This window comes from Rhineura floridana, chromosome 10 (assembly GCF_030035675.1).
Source record: "Rhineura floridana isolate rRhiFlo1 chromosome 10, rRhiFlo1.hap2, whole genome shotgun sequence".
Taxonomy (NCBI): domain Eukaryota; kingdom Metazoa; phylum Chordata; class Lepidosauria; order Squamata; family Rhineuridae; genus Rhineura; species Rhineura floridana.
Window position 1 is genome coordinate 77,503,862 of NC_084489.1, and position 13,744 is coordinate 77,517,605.

The window sequence follows — 13,744 nt, forward strand, 5'->3', positions numbered from 1 at the left end:
CAAAATGATCTTACGCTTCCTAAATATAAGACCAGAGAAAGAGAGATTGGGATGGTGGCATAGTATTTCTTACTGAGCAAAATAAAGCAATGCCTTTCCTTGGGAAAGCCCGCCCCCCGCCCCCCATAAAGTTAGAAAATGTCCAGAAGCAAACTGGGGCAACTCAGTTCGAGGCTTTGGCCTTGACCAGCCGGCGGATTCTCCTTCCGATGGTGCCGACCTGCAGCTGGGGTCGATACTGTAAGTTTGCCTTGGCAGGGAGAAGATCTTATCAATAGGGATTACGCTCATATGCGTGGCGAGGTAACAAGGAGGGCTCTGTTGGAGCGCTGCTTGGTATCTGTCAAAGAGCAGCCGGTTGTGCAACTCTCCCCCGCGACGGTGCGGGCACACGCAGAGACCCAGGAATGGTGGATGCGTCTACTCCGCATTCAGCCGCTTGCTGGTCTCTGGTTGGGGGAGAGTTCACAAACGTGCTGATATTAGACTTCCTTTCGTGCCGCCCCTTATGGGGGAAAAACATAATTCAAGGGCCAAAGGGGCCAAGAGTCGATCCCCAAAAATGTTAATTGCCCCCCCTTTTAAAACCTGCCTCCATTAAAGATTCTGCTTTTGCCATCATTAAAGTGCGTGAACACCCCCCACATTAGACTGCCCTTGCCTACGAGGAGAGGATTGAGCCCATCTCCTAGGACTCCCTGTTTAACTCGCATCCGACCCACTTCCCTTGGGTAGTCTGGACGGAGCTGGGAAAATCGCTCCTTGACCATGCACGGTAAAAGTTGGAGGGCGGTTGCAGCCGTGGGTTCAAAATTGCAAAGTTAAATACTTGTTTTTAATTTTCTGGCTCAGAAAATTTAACTACCAGGCCAGGTTTCTCCTGTGGCTGTTCTAATGGGCTTGCATAAATAGTTTTGTTATTACCACTTGTCTGCTAAAACAACATTAGCTGCGCATCCTGACACATCGTATTTAAAGTCCTGGCAGCCAGGAGAAATCTCTCATCTAATGCGTGTGGGGGGGAGGGGAGGAGAGAAAATTGAAATGAACTTGCTTCCGTATTGGTGGCGGAGGAAGGAAAGGAAGGGGGAGATATATATAGCCAGTTCGAAAAATTAACAAAACACGGCGCTTCTATTAGTTTTTAATCAGGTTTTGTGATTTTCGACATGTTTAAAGGACAAGACTGTGCTCACGGAGAAATATTTCAGCAGGAAATCTGTATGATTAAATATTTTTGCAATGGAGCGATATCCGGACCCACTGAAATGAGAATCGGGGCGGGGGGAGGGAGGCGGGGAGGACTTCCCCTCCATTCAGTGGGATGCCGATTACACCGAATAAGGCTGTCTTTTTAAACAACGTCCCATTTTAAAGAGCGGGCATCGGACGCCTAATTTCAATAGCAGGCATCGCAAAGAAGGCGTTCTCATTTCGCTGGCGTTTTTAGGCGAACTCTTCTAATCGTCCTTGCTCTGCAAATACGGACTCCATCCTTAACCCCACTTAAATCATTTGTTTGGATTTCAGAACGATTCAGGAGTGCAGAACAGGCTCGGGGAAATCTGAGTTTTTAGTTCTGGTATTGCATTTTCCGGGTTGCCATTAGATGCAGAAGGAACGCTTGGAGGCTGGTTCTCAACTCGCTAGAGAGACGCCCTCTTCCAACGGGTTGGCCTCCTTTTGAAAGGAAGGAGACCTGCGTAGGAGCTTCTTCCCGTTGGATCGTGTCTCTCATCAGGGGCAAAAGCCCCCTCCGATTGCAATGGGCCAGCGCTGCACACTCGATTCGCTTATTAAACCGTATACACTGAAAGAAGCAACAAAATGGTTCGCCGTGTCGTCCAACAATTATAATAAATGTTTCTACCTAGAAGGAATCAACTCCTCTCCAAACCTTCCCTTCCAAGGCCGCGCTTCTTAATAGTTAAGAAAAGCACATTGAATTGACCACGGAGTGAGCCTACTTCGGATGGCACTCTTGGGATTTCCTGCTCCCACGTCGGATGCCTCTTTTGAAGCGGGCCCTGGGTCCACTATGCTTTCCAGCGCCCCAGTCTCTGGGGTGGAATCTGGCACTCTCCAGCTTGCCTGTATGCAGGGATGCATCTCTCAAGCCAAGGTGAAAAGCTGAGGAGAACTTCCCGATAGGCGTGCAAGAGATCTGAACCATTCAAAATAATGGCGTTGCATGCAACAGGGCTTTTCCATGAAAAAAAACACTGGCTTAATTTCTACCATGTTTTGGGACACACCTTCAGAAACACGGGGCGGGGGAATATGTGGTGTTTAAAATGTCCTGCCCGGGTCAGCTCCGTTTGCACGGCCTTGGGTGCTCGTTCCCGCCCTCACACCCCGGGCAAACCATTTGTGCTGCTAATTGTTTTCAAAGCCGGAAAACTGTTTGCTTTGGGTTGGTGCAGCCCTTTCTGAGTTGTCTGTCTGTTCCGCCCGATTTGATCAACCGATTCTTAACAACACCAATACCCTCACACCCACACACGCCCGCAAAGAAGCAGTTGGCATTTTGCAAAAGCGGGTGGCTTGCAGCAAGTGTTACGCCACCTGGGGGCGAGCAGAGCAAAGGAGACGTTCCCTTGGCCAGCAAGGCTGAGCAAGCTTTCGGACCGCGCGTTCTCCTTCACGACCGCTGGAGAACAACGGTAAAAAAAAAAGCCATCGCCGAGATGGCCAAGATATGCCAAGCAGCTGCGGTTCCTCGGGGCAGGCAGGCACTGCCCACTCCTTGGCAGCCACCAACGGGTCTATGGCGCTTGGAGGCGCCTCCTAGCTATGGCAGCCTCTCGCTCGCCGTTGCAGGCCTAGATTCAGAACTCGGTTAAGCCAATGAGAGGCCTCCTTTCTAAGGAGATACACGCCCTCCGAAGCCAGTCCAGAAAGAAGCTAATAAGCGAAAAGGTGGTGGTGGGGGAGATAACAGCTTCCTAAACTGGCCTGGCGTCTGGACTCGGCTGTGGGGCGGCCTGTTCTGGCCAATGGAGCCCGTCTGGAGTAGATGACGGAGGCGAACTTCTCTTACCGGGGTGGGGTAGGTGGGGTGGGGCGAGGACTGCCAGGCGGACTCGGCTCTGGTTGTCAGGCCGCAACTTAAAAGAGTTTCGTTTTCAGTCCCGTAACTTTCCAACCCTGGAATTTCAAAAGCAACTTTACATTCCCGAGTCACCCTTCCAAGCGTGAAAAAATGGGCGTCCTTGCTGAGACGGCAGGAAAACCGCACTTGCTACCCACCTTCATGCCTGACCTTTATAAAATCCCTGCTCTTAAAACACAGTACGCAAAAAAAAGGGGGTGTGTGGAATCGGCCCTTTATTTTTGTTGGTATTGTCCCAAACAACCCAGTGAACCAAGGGGGAGGAGGAAAGGGAAGTGCTGATTTACATCTCCGTCCCTACCCAAGCCAATCTTTTAAGACCATAAAAACAGGGCGAAGGGAAACAAAACCAAGCCGGCAGCCATGGACCCGCTTCAGGCCCTCGCCCCTCTTCCACGCCCCCGCATCCTTTCCTAGGTCAGTGGGCACAAGGAGCGATTAGGGGAAGCGATTGATCGCCCATCGCGGGGCTCCCCTTCCCCATTCAACTGGCGCGGCGTAATGAATTCGTCCCTGCGAAAACCTTACAAGGGATATCGGAGATTGACTGGGAGAGGAAGTGACACTTGACCCCTTTCGGATCCTGCGGCACCAGGGCGGGGAGAGGGAAAGCGAGCGAGCGAGCGAGCGCGCTTTCAAAATACGAGTCTGCCGGCTGGGAGGTGGGAGCGCCGATCCTCCCTCCCCCCCCCCCGGGCGTCGGCCAAGCGGGAAAGGCGCTTGCAGCCTGGAGCCGCTTCCTCCCTTGGCCCGGCCGCAAGCGCCTGGGGAGGTGCCAGACAGGGCCTCGGCGGCGGGTGTGGGGGAGAAAGCGGGCAGAGGCACTCTCCGCTGCCGCTGCTGACCCGGATCGCCACCGACGCCGGGAGGGGCGCCGTCGCTTGCTGCCCGCCCCGTCGGCGCAAGGTTAGCCCTCTCGGCGCAGGGAACCCAGGGAGGGCCAGAGAGCAGGAACCCGCGGAGGGCTTCCCTCTGCCTTGAAGCCGACGCGGGCCAGGCTAGGCCAGCTCCTGGTCCGGAGCTGCTCCAGGCGGCTGCCCGGCCGCTGCCTGCCATGGCGCATCGCTACCCCCCAGGTTTCTCTCTAAGCTGCCGTTGTTTCCTGCTTGCCAGGAGGCGCATCTCATGGCCGCCATCCTCCCGGCCTGGCCGGTGGGAGGCGAACATTGTTCCGGCTCGCCTGGGCGTGCGCACTTGCCTCCATTTGCCGCCCCGGCTAAAACTCCTGAAGGGCCCGGCGGTGGCGGTGGCGGTGGCGGAGAAATCGAAGGCCCATCCGACCCCTCGATTCACTTCTCCGCTATTCCTGGCAGTTGCTCGAACAAATAAGTGTGTCTCTCCGCCCCACCCCCTTCCACAGCTTGTTAGACGATCAACCAAATTCCTAGTTATAGCTGTTGGAATGTAAGGTTCAACTCCAACTTGGTGGGTTGAGGCTGCATGGGGTTAATAAGGGTAGCTAGAGAGCTAGACCTCTTGCTGGTTGAGGCTATACCTATCCCTTTGATCCTGCCATCTCTTCCCTTCCTGCTAGGCTGATAAGCAACAGGATGATCCACATCTTCTCTTTCTCTCTCCTCTCAACCAGGATGAGGGCCAGCACTGGGACCAGTGCAGGCTGCTCCAGCATAGCCAGTTAGCTAGATATAGAACTCTTTCCTATCCAGCATGTACTTCCAGAATAAAGTAGTTGTTTCTTATTTTAAAGCTTAAAGTCTCTGTCTGACTAATTTGCAGGGAAGGTAGTATCTTAGCAAAGATTCAAACATACACACACTAAGCTCGCTCAATACTCTCTGTTCCGCAGCGCTACGCAACTCTGCTACGCATCTCAATAGAGAAATTCCGACAATAGCAACAGTTTATGTTAAATTACATTTTATAGGAAATTTATTTATTTATTTATTATTTCAATTTATATACCGCCCTTAGCGAAATAGCTCTCAGGGCGGTGAACAAACAAAATAAAATACAATATATCATAATAAAAATACAAAAACATATACAAACAAACAACGAAAAGCACAGCAAAAACAAAATAAATACTACAAAAATTAAAATACAGATTAAAAGATTAAAAAAGTTAAGGAAAGGCAAATATCTATCTATTTATCTAATCTATCTATGGTTAAATATGAAATATTGTTCATTTCCTAATGAACTCTGAGGCTGCAACCCTGACCGTGCTTTCTCGGGAGTAAATGCCGCCGTGCTCCATGGCGACTTCTAAGTAAAGGCAGGCCCAGAGGATCGGGCCACAAGAGCAAAAATGTCAGACCATCTCTTGCGTTCATATTTGGAGGTTGGGGCTTTACAATCCTAATCCCATGTACTCGTTTAGTTTAGCTCCTGAGTAAACTTGTGCAGTTAGACAGCAAGCCAGTATACTTAAACTTCATTGGGCTTCGTTCTTTGAACTTGGGGGGAGGAGAAGTGGGGTGAGTGCTCTTGGGTCTTCCCTGTGGGCATCTGGTTGGCCACTGTGAGAACTCGATGGGCCGTTGGTTGGCCTGACCCAGCAGGCTGTTATGAGTAGGCATGCAGAGTATTGCGCGATAAATTGGCTTTGTTGGTGTTTCTGATATAGCGAACCGTGCCCTGTGTGTGCGTGTGCGCGCAACATGCCCATTCTGTGGATTGGGGGGATTTACTTTGTACTTTAGCTGACGCTCACTGGAACATTTGCTTTTTGAAATAAGTAAATCGCATCCCCAAATAGTTTGCTTGCCAAAGGACTGGGTCTGCTGCAGGATAAGGGCTTACCAGGATTTTGGCATGCTTTAAAAGAGGCGATCGCTGGCTGTTAATGAGCCAATTGACTCAAATTCCTGTTGGGACCCAGTTTCACCCCACTGCAGTAGTGTAGTGGCAAAGTCAGAAGTGCAGGGTCCCTTCATAATAGTCACCCCACATAGCCACTCCCCCTTTCCCACTTCCCTTTGTCTCCCTTGCTTTTCCTGTCATCTTGGGAGTCTACACTCCACTGCAACAGATGTCCCTAGGAGTCAATCAGCATGAAAGGGGGAGCTGTGTGTTAGCTACCAAGAAGAGTCTTCTCAGTGGAAAACTCACCTTTCACCTGTTGGAAGTGGGGCAAGAGCAACTCCTGTTTTGTTCTTTTGTTTGTGCTCCAGATAGAGCTAGGGTCCTCCAGATGGATAGGCTTGTTTACCTTTACCTATGATGCTCTGACTGACTTCCTTCTGTCGCTAGACTGTTACATCTTTAGGGAAGCTTACCTGCCCCTCCTCCTTCTGCTCTTTCCACTTCTTTCTTCTCTTTGTCTCTGCTCTCTCTCCTAGCATGGGGCTAACTCCAGCACTTGGGAGTAACGCCTCCAACTTAGTTAGAACTAGGTTTGCCTTTCTATCTACTATGTATTTCTACAAATAAACTAGCTTTTCTTATTTTACTAAGTCTCAAGTCTCAGTGATACTGATGCAGGGTAAAAGCCTTCTTAGGTAAACGCACACACGCGCTGGCACACTCGCATTTCAACATCTGCTGTTTCTCTGCTGCTGTGGTGCTGCTTTAAACTAAATTTAGCAAGCACAAACACACACAGCCAACATCAGCCTGGTTGGCTCCAGTCAGCTCAAAAGGACAAGGACTCTTCTCATTGGCTAACACACTCCCTTTTCACGCTGATTGGCTCATACATAGGGACCTGACTGAGACCCTGCTCCCAAAAAAGTAAGGGTTTTACAACACCCCACCACCACGGAGGGCTACGCCCCTGCACCCCAGACACACACACACACAAGCCTTCGCCAACCTGGTGCCCTTCAGATATGATTGGCTAGGGCTGATGGGAGTTGTAGTCCAACAGCATCTGCAGGGCACCAGGCTGGCGAAGGCTATCATACACACTTCTGCTTGGGGGCAGACGCCTCCTTGCCAGAGCCGCTCACCACTAGGCAGGGTGGGCCCTGCACATGAGGATAAAGAGGCCTCGGCGTCCATCTGTCCAGCCATCATCATCTGTCCCCTTCTGCCAAGGAGAATTGGCCCCTGGCCCGGGGGAGTTTGGTTGCCTGTAAAGGTCAATATGCGAGCTTGGCTCCTCCGCGGGAGTCTGAACACCTTCCCCCCAGTCGCGTGAATGAGGTTGGGAAAGCTTTGCAAATGATCCGGGGAGACGCGCATTCCTTCCACAGTCGAGGGGAAGGATTGGATCGGGCCTGCTAGAGAGGGGCCGGGCGAGCCGGCCAGTTTCCGACAGGCAGGAGGCAGGATGGGTTTGTTAAAATAACATGCTGCCGCCTCTTTCTTTCTTTCTTTCTTTCTTTCTTTCTTTCTTTCTTTCTTTCTTTCGGAAAACTGGTTTTGGCTCACACTGAATTATCCACTCAGCCTCCTATCCTCCAAAAGTTGTTCTGACTGAACTAATCAACAGGACGCCTCGCTTCGCAAAAATCTAATTCATTAGAAAGAAAAGCAGAACATTCTCGCCTTTCTGAAGATCATCCCCAACCTGCAGGAGTGGCGTTCAAATGGTATTCCTTGCTGTTGGCTAGTAGTTCCAACCCCTCTTTATCCAGCAGGGGGCGCCTATTCGCTTCCAAACCCGGTAAAATGTAAATGGGCTGCCTTCAAGTCGCCTGACTTATGGCGACCCTATGAAGCGGTATTCAGAGGGGGTTTACCATTGCCTTCCTCTGAGGCTGAGACTGGCCCAAAGTCACCCAGGGAGCTTCATGGCTGTGTGTGGATTCGAACCCTGGTGTCTCAGGTCGTAGTCCCACACTCTAACCACTACGCCACACTGGCTCTCACCAAACCTGTACAAGGTGCTAATACTTCCCTTTAAAAGTCTAAAGGACTTGGGACACAACGACCTGAAGGAGCCCCAGACCAACTTGCCACTTCTTAAGATGGGGTGGGTAATTTGTAGTCTTCCAGATGTTCCTCGAATACCACTTCCATGATCCCTGACTATTGACCATCCTGGCTGGGGCTGATGGGATTTGGAATGCAGCAATATCTGAAGGACCACAGGTCCCCTTCCCCTCCATCTTAAGATATTTGATTGAGACTCTTCACTTAGTTCTCTCCTTACATGGCAACCCAAGGACAGCGTCTTTTCTGTGGTGGCACCCCAACTCTGGAATGCCTTCCCCAAAGAGTTATGATTGGTGTTGCCATGGCAATCTTTTCAGTTTTTCATTTGTTCAGACATTTTAAATGATTATATTAATTTTTATTGCTGCTTCTCATGTTGCTAATTCATTATAAATATTGATTTTGTTGCTGCTGTTTTGTATTTGGTATGAATCAGTTTGGAAGAAATATTTTAAAATAATAACTAGAAGCATTTTAAATAGCCTCATAATAAAATAAGAACACTGCAGTCTTGCCCCAGCCTAGCCCAATATTTAACTATATGGACCACTGTTTTTGTGACCCAGCTGACAGGTCAGATACCACTGGAACTTGTCAGTGGGTAAGAGGAGCCAGGTCAATTTTCATCTGTCCATCTAAGCTTCCCGCAAACAAGTCATGTGCAACATTCAGCACAACAAAAAAAAGTTATTGCATCAATTATCATGATGGGTAGACAGAGATTAATATATAGATGCAGCAGCTGCAGAAGGCATCTGAGATCACCTGAATCAAGAGAAAACCACAAGTAATCCATTCCTGATCTTGACAGAGGTACTGGAATCCACCTTCATGTCACCTATTATTCCTTTGGAAATTCTGAATTAGAATTTCTGGGCTTGTTTATTTCAGGATTTCTAGACTTGTGGAGTGAAAAATGAAAAATGATGTTTCTGTCTGTGTAAACAAGGGGCAAGCACTTTCAACGACATGTTCATATTTGGGATCTAAAATAACTTTGCCCTTTTGGAATCAATCTTCAAACCCTTCATTGTGGAGCTGGACTGAATATTGACTAATGTTCAAAATCCAATTAATTCTCCCATTTTACCAGTTAAATTTTCAAATGAGGAATTTCAAAACAAAATTCAATTTACATTTTGAATATAACTTTTTAAAGTAACTTTTTCTGCAAAATTCTGAATTTGAATGCTTTAGACATTTGGGTGGATCCAGACTAAGGATGCAATCCTATACCTACTTACCTGAGAATAAGCCCCATTGAATTCAGTGGAGCTTACCTCTGTGTAGAGATGCAGAGGCTTGCTTTGCAAGTTGGTTGAACATTGGCCTCATTGAAATAAATGAGACAAGTTAGTCATGACTTCAGTCCAATTGATTTCAACAAGAACTAAGTTCAACTGATGTAGTCTGAACCCCATATTATTATTTTGATCTCAACAGCCCTCAAATATTGAATTTCGGCTGTCAACCATCAAATACTAATTGCCATTGCATGTCATCAAATGCTATAAGATAAGCAATGCTGTTACAGAAATACTGTTGTATGCCATCATATTCTGTCCCATATGATACACTAGTGGTTCTCATACAATCATTACAAGCTCCTCAATATTAGTGGGTAAGCTGTCTAATTAGTTGTTATTTTGATGTTTTGATCTCTGCAATTCAGAACTGGAGGAGAATGTTGGGTGTACTCTCGACACAATCCCAAAAGGTGATTATTTTGTTAACTGCCCTTGTTGCACCAACACTTCCCTGTGTGAACTGCCCTAGCATACCCTAGAATACTCTGAAATATTAAATACCATTTCATATGGTATCATGTAAAATATCAACGGTCTGTTTTCAGATAGTGAAATTGAACATCATGGGGTGTAAAATACTGATAACCAATATTTAGGAAAAATCTGAGGAACAGTCAAGCACCTGAAGAATATTTGACATCAGCATTTGTAAAGGAGAAATTTGAGGTATCAATGCATTTCAGCTCTCTGCATCAAACAGCCCATGAGAGACGCCCAAAGGCAACTGTCAGGGTCCTCTGGGGAAAAGGTTAAATAAAAACATTGTAAACTAACTTCACCACTTTCATTTTTAGCGGTGATCTGGAAAATCCTCTTCTCAGCCTACTTGGGAAGAAATCCACCTCTGACCCATCTGGCGAAATCAGCAGCATTCAGGAGCAGAGCAGACCTCCTATGCCCTTAACTTGGGGGTGAGGGAGTGAGGTTTGGAGGGGGAAGGAACGAGGAGCAACATCCCCCTCCTCTTCCTCCTGGAGCTGAGATGTTCATTTCCAGGCTGATTAATTAGGATGATGTTGTGCCCTACCCTCCCATCATTAGTAAGTACACAGGCTGGTGATTAATTAGGCACTGGAATTGAAAGACATCTATTCGTTAGCAGATTGCCTGGATTTGTTTTTCTAAAAATAGCCATGGGGAACTTAGCCCAAGGAGCTTCATGGAAATCTTCTACAGCTAACATGCACTCCCTTCTCAGCTTCTCTATGCCACTCATTTTGCAAAACCTTCGATGGCACTGTGCCTGGGCCCTTGATGAGCAAGAAGGCATCCTGATCCCTGGAGAGAGGCACTGAGGTGCTTGTGTGCTGTGGAGAGACTTGGAGGGACTTTTTCAAAAATGTGGTTGAGGAAATAAAGGAGCCCAACCATGGAGTTGGAGAACTTGAGCCCAGCCATGGAGCTGGAGATCTTGAGCCCAGCCATGGAGCTGGAGATCTTGAGCCCAGCCATGGAGTTGGAGATCTTGAGCCCAGCCATGGAGCTGGAGATCTTGAGCCCAGCCATGGAGCTGGAGATCTTGAGCCCAGCCATGGAGTTGGAGATCTTGAGCCCAGCCATGGAGCTGGAGATCTTGAGCCCAGCCATGGAGCTGGAGATCTTGAGCCCAGCCATGGAGTTGGAGATCTTGAGCCCAGCCATGGAGCTGGAGATCTTGAGCCCAGCCATGGAGCTGGAGATCTTGAGCCCAGCCATGGAGCTGGAGATCTTGAGCCCAGCCATGGAGCTGGAGATCTTGAGCCCAGCCATGGAGCTGGAGATCTTGAGCCCAGCCATGGAGCTGGAGATCTTGAGCCCAGCCATGGAGCTGGAGATCTTGAGCCCAGCCATGGAGCTGGAGATCTTGAGCCCAGCCATGGAGTTGGAGATCTTGAGCCCAGCCATGGAGCTGGAGAACTTGAGCACAGCCATGGAGCTGGAGATCTTGAGCCCAGCCATGGAGCTGGAGATCTTGAGCCCAGCCATGGAGTTGGAGAACTTGAGCCCAGCCATGGAGCTGGAGATCTTGAGCCCAGCCATGGAGCTGGAGATCTTGAGCCCAGCCATGGAGCTGGAGATCTTGAGCCCAGCCATGGAGTTGGAGATCTTGAGCCCAGCCACGGAGCTGGAGATCTTGAGCCCAGCCACGGAGCTGGAGATCTTGAGCCCAGCCACGGAGCTGGAGATCTTGAGCCCAGCCACGGAGCTGGAGATCTTGAGCCCAGCCATGGAGTTGGAGATCTTGAGCCCAGCCACGGAGTTGGAGATCTTGAGCCCAGCCATGGAGCTGGAGATCTTGAGCCCAGCCATGGAGCTGGAGATCTTGAGCCCAGCCATGGAGCTGGAGATTTTGAGCTCAGCCATGGAGCTGGAGATCTTGAGCTCAGCCATGGAGCTGGAGATCTTGAGCCCAGCCATGGAGTTGGAGATCTTGAGCCCAGCCATGGAGCTGGAGATCTTGAGCCCAGCCATGGAGCTGGAGATCTTGAGCCCAGCCATGGAGCTGGAGATCTTGAGCCCAGCCATGGAGCTGGAGATCTTGAGCCCAGCCATGGAGCTGGAGATCTTGAGCCCAGCCATGGAGCTGGAGATTTTGAGCCCAGCCATGGAGCTGGAGATCTTGAGCCCAGCCATGGAGCTGGAGATCTTGAGCCCAGCCATGGAGCTGGAGATCTTGAGCTCAGCCATGGAGCTGGAGATCTTGAGCCCAGCCATGGAGCTGGAGATCTTGAGCCCAGCCATGGAGTTGGAGATCTTGAGCCCAGCCATGGAGCTGGAGATTTTGAGCTCAGCCATGGAGCTGGAGATCTTGAGCTCCATGCAAGGGAGGAGTCTGTTAAAGGCTATTAGTCATGACCATTAGATTTTGATCCAAGCCTGAAAATGCTTTGGGGGCTCGCAAAGCTTGCCTTTCTTTGAGGTGGGCTTTTATGAGCCCCTGAAGTTTATCTTTGAGACTGGCTTGGGAGAACTTTGCTGGCTTCTCTAGTTTTTAGGCTTTGTTCCACTGGAGATTCCTGGACAGGCTATCAGGGCTTCTGCAGTGAGAAGACGGAGGAAAATTGGCTGCCCAGCTGTTGATTTCTCTCTCTTGAAGAGTTAGCATTCCTTCAAGTAATGCAGAATGTGCCCCAAGGTCAGCTCAGTTGGGCTGGCAACACACCAACAGCTATTTGTCTCATTTTCATAACAGTGGGTGCAGTGGACACTCGTGGCTCAGATGTCAGTGAGGCAGGGAATCCGCTCTGGGTTTTAGTCCAAACTTTCAAGGAGTTATCCAGTATTCTGCAAGCAGAGTGGAGCCCCCCAAAATAAATCAGTGTCCACACGCATAACAAAATGTCTGACAGACAGAATGCTCAAGGGGATACAGCAACTGCCCTATGAGGAAAAATGGACACATTTGGGGCTTTTTAGTTTTGAGAAGAGGTGAGTAAGAGGCAACATGATAGGAAATTATGCATAGGATGGAGAAAGTGGATAGAGAAAAGTTTGTCTCCCTCTCTCATAACACTAGAACTTGTGGACATCCAATGAACCGGAATGTTGGAAGATTCAGGACAGACAAAAGAAAGAGCTTCCCACAGCACGTTGTTAAACTATGGAATTCATTCCCACAAGACAGGCCCATAGCTTGGGGGGCTGGTCTCCCTAAAACTTTTCTGCCCTCCAAGGTTTTACCTCAAAACCAAACAGTTAAATTTATTACAAAAAAACATTCTCCCTCCTACTTTTTTTGGTCCCTCCCCAAACATTTAGACTAGCTACGAGTCTGCCACAAGAGGCAGTGATGGCCACCAGCCTGAGTGGCTTTAAAAGAGGATTAGACAAATTCATGGAAGACGAAGGTATCCATGGCTACTAGTATGATGGCGATGTTCTGTTTCCATGCTTGGAGGCAGTGAGCTTCGGAATACCACTGGCTGTAAGGATGTTTGGTCAATAGCTCTAGGAGACCACTCTGATGTATTCTGGGATATTGTTTGGAAATTCCTATGTGTGCAGTTGGTGGCATTTACTTTGCCACAAATGGAAAAGGCCCCTAATAAACGGCCAATAAATTGAAACCAGCACAGGAGGTGCTTGCCGTGTGGTAGGCACTTTCCATGTGGCAAATGTGACATCAGAAACCCGGTTGATGACCTTGTTGGGGCAAGATCATTTCTCTCTAGCATGGTGCAAGTTTGGGGCATATGTGATGTCTTTGGAGAGGCATCCCAGGAGTAGAGGGGGTTGAACATCTTCCCCATTCCAGACATTCAGCCTGCTTCTTCAACTGACCACTACAAAGAAGCAAGATAAACACACACCCTCACCACTGCCTTAGGATCTGAGTGAGGGGTTTGCAGATTAGGGAGGAGCATGCAACATGTTTTTCTTCAGCTCCCAAACTGGGCGTAAACTGAAAGTTTTGTTCATTTACTAAAGCAATTAATCCCCCCTAGCCCCCCCCTGCAGTCTCAAAATAAAATAAACCTTTCCTCTCTGGAGTATTTCCCAGATG

At 49.0% G+C, this 13,744-nt stretch overlaps 1 long non-coding RNA gene across 1 annotated transcript; it reads left to right on the top strand.

The window, feature by feature from the left end:
• Positions 1–2,935: 2,935 nt before the first annotated feature.
• LOC133364988 (uncharacterized) lies at positions 2,936–4,819 on the top strand. Its single transcript, XR_009758076.1, has 2 exons — positions 2,936–4,018; positions 4,226–4,819. It is a non-coding gene; the product is annotated as an uncharacterized LOC133364988 (long non-coding RNA).
• Positions 4,820–13,744: the final 8,925 nt, after the last annotated feature.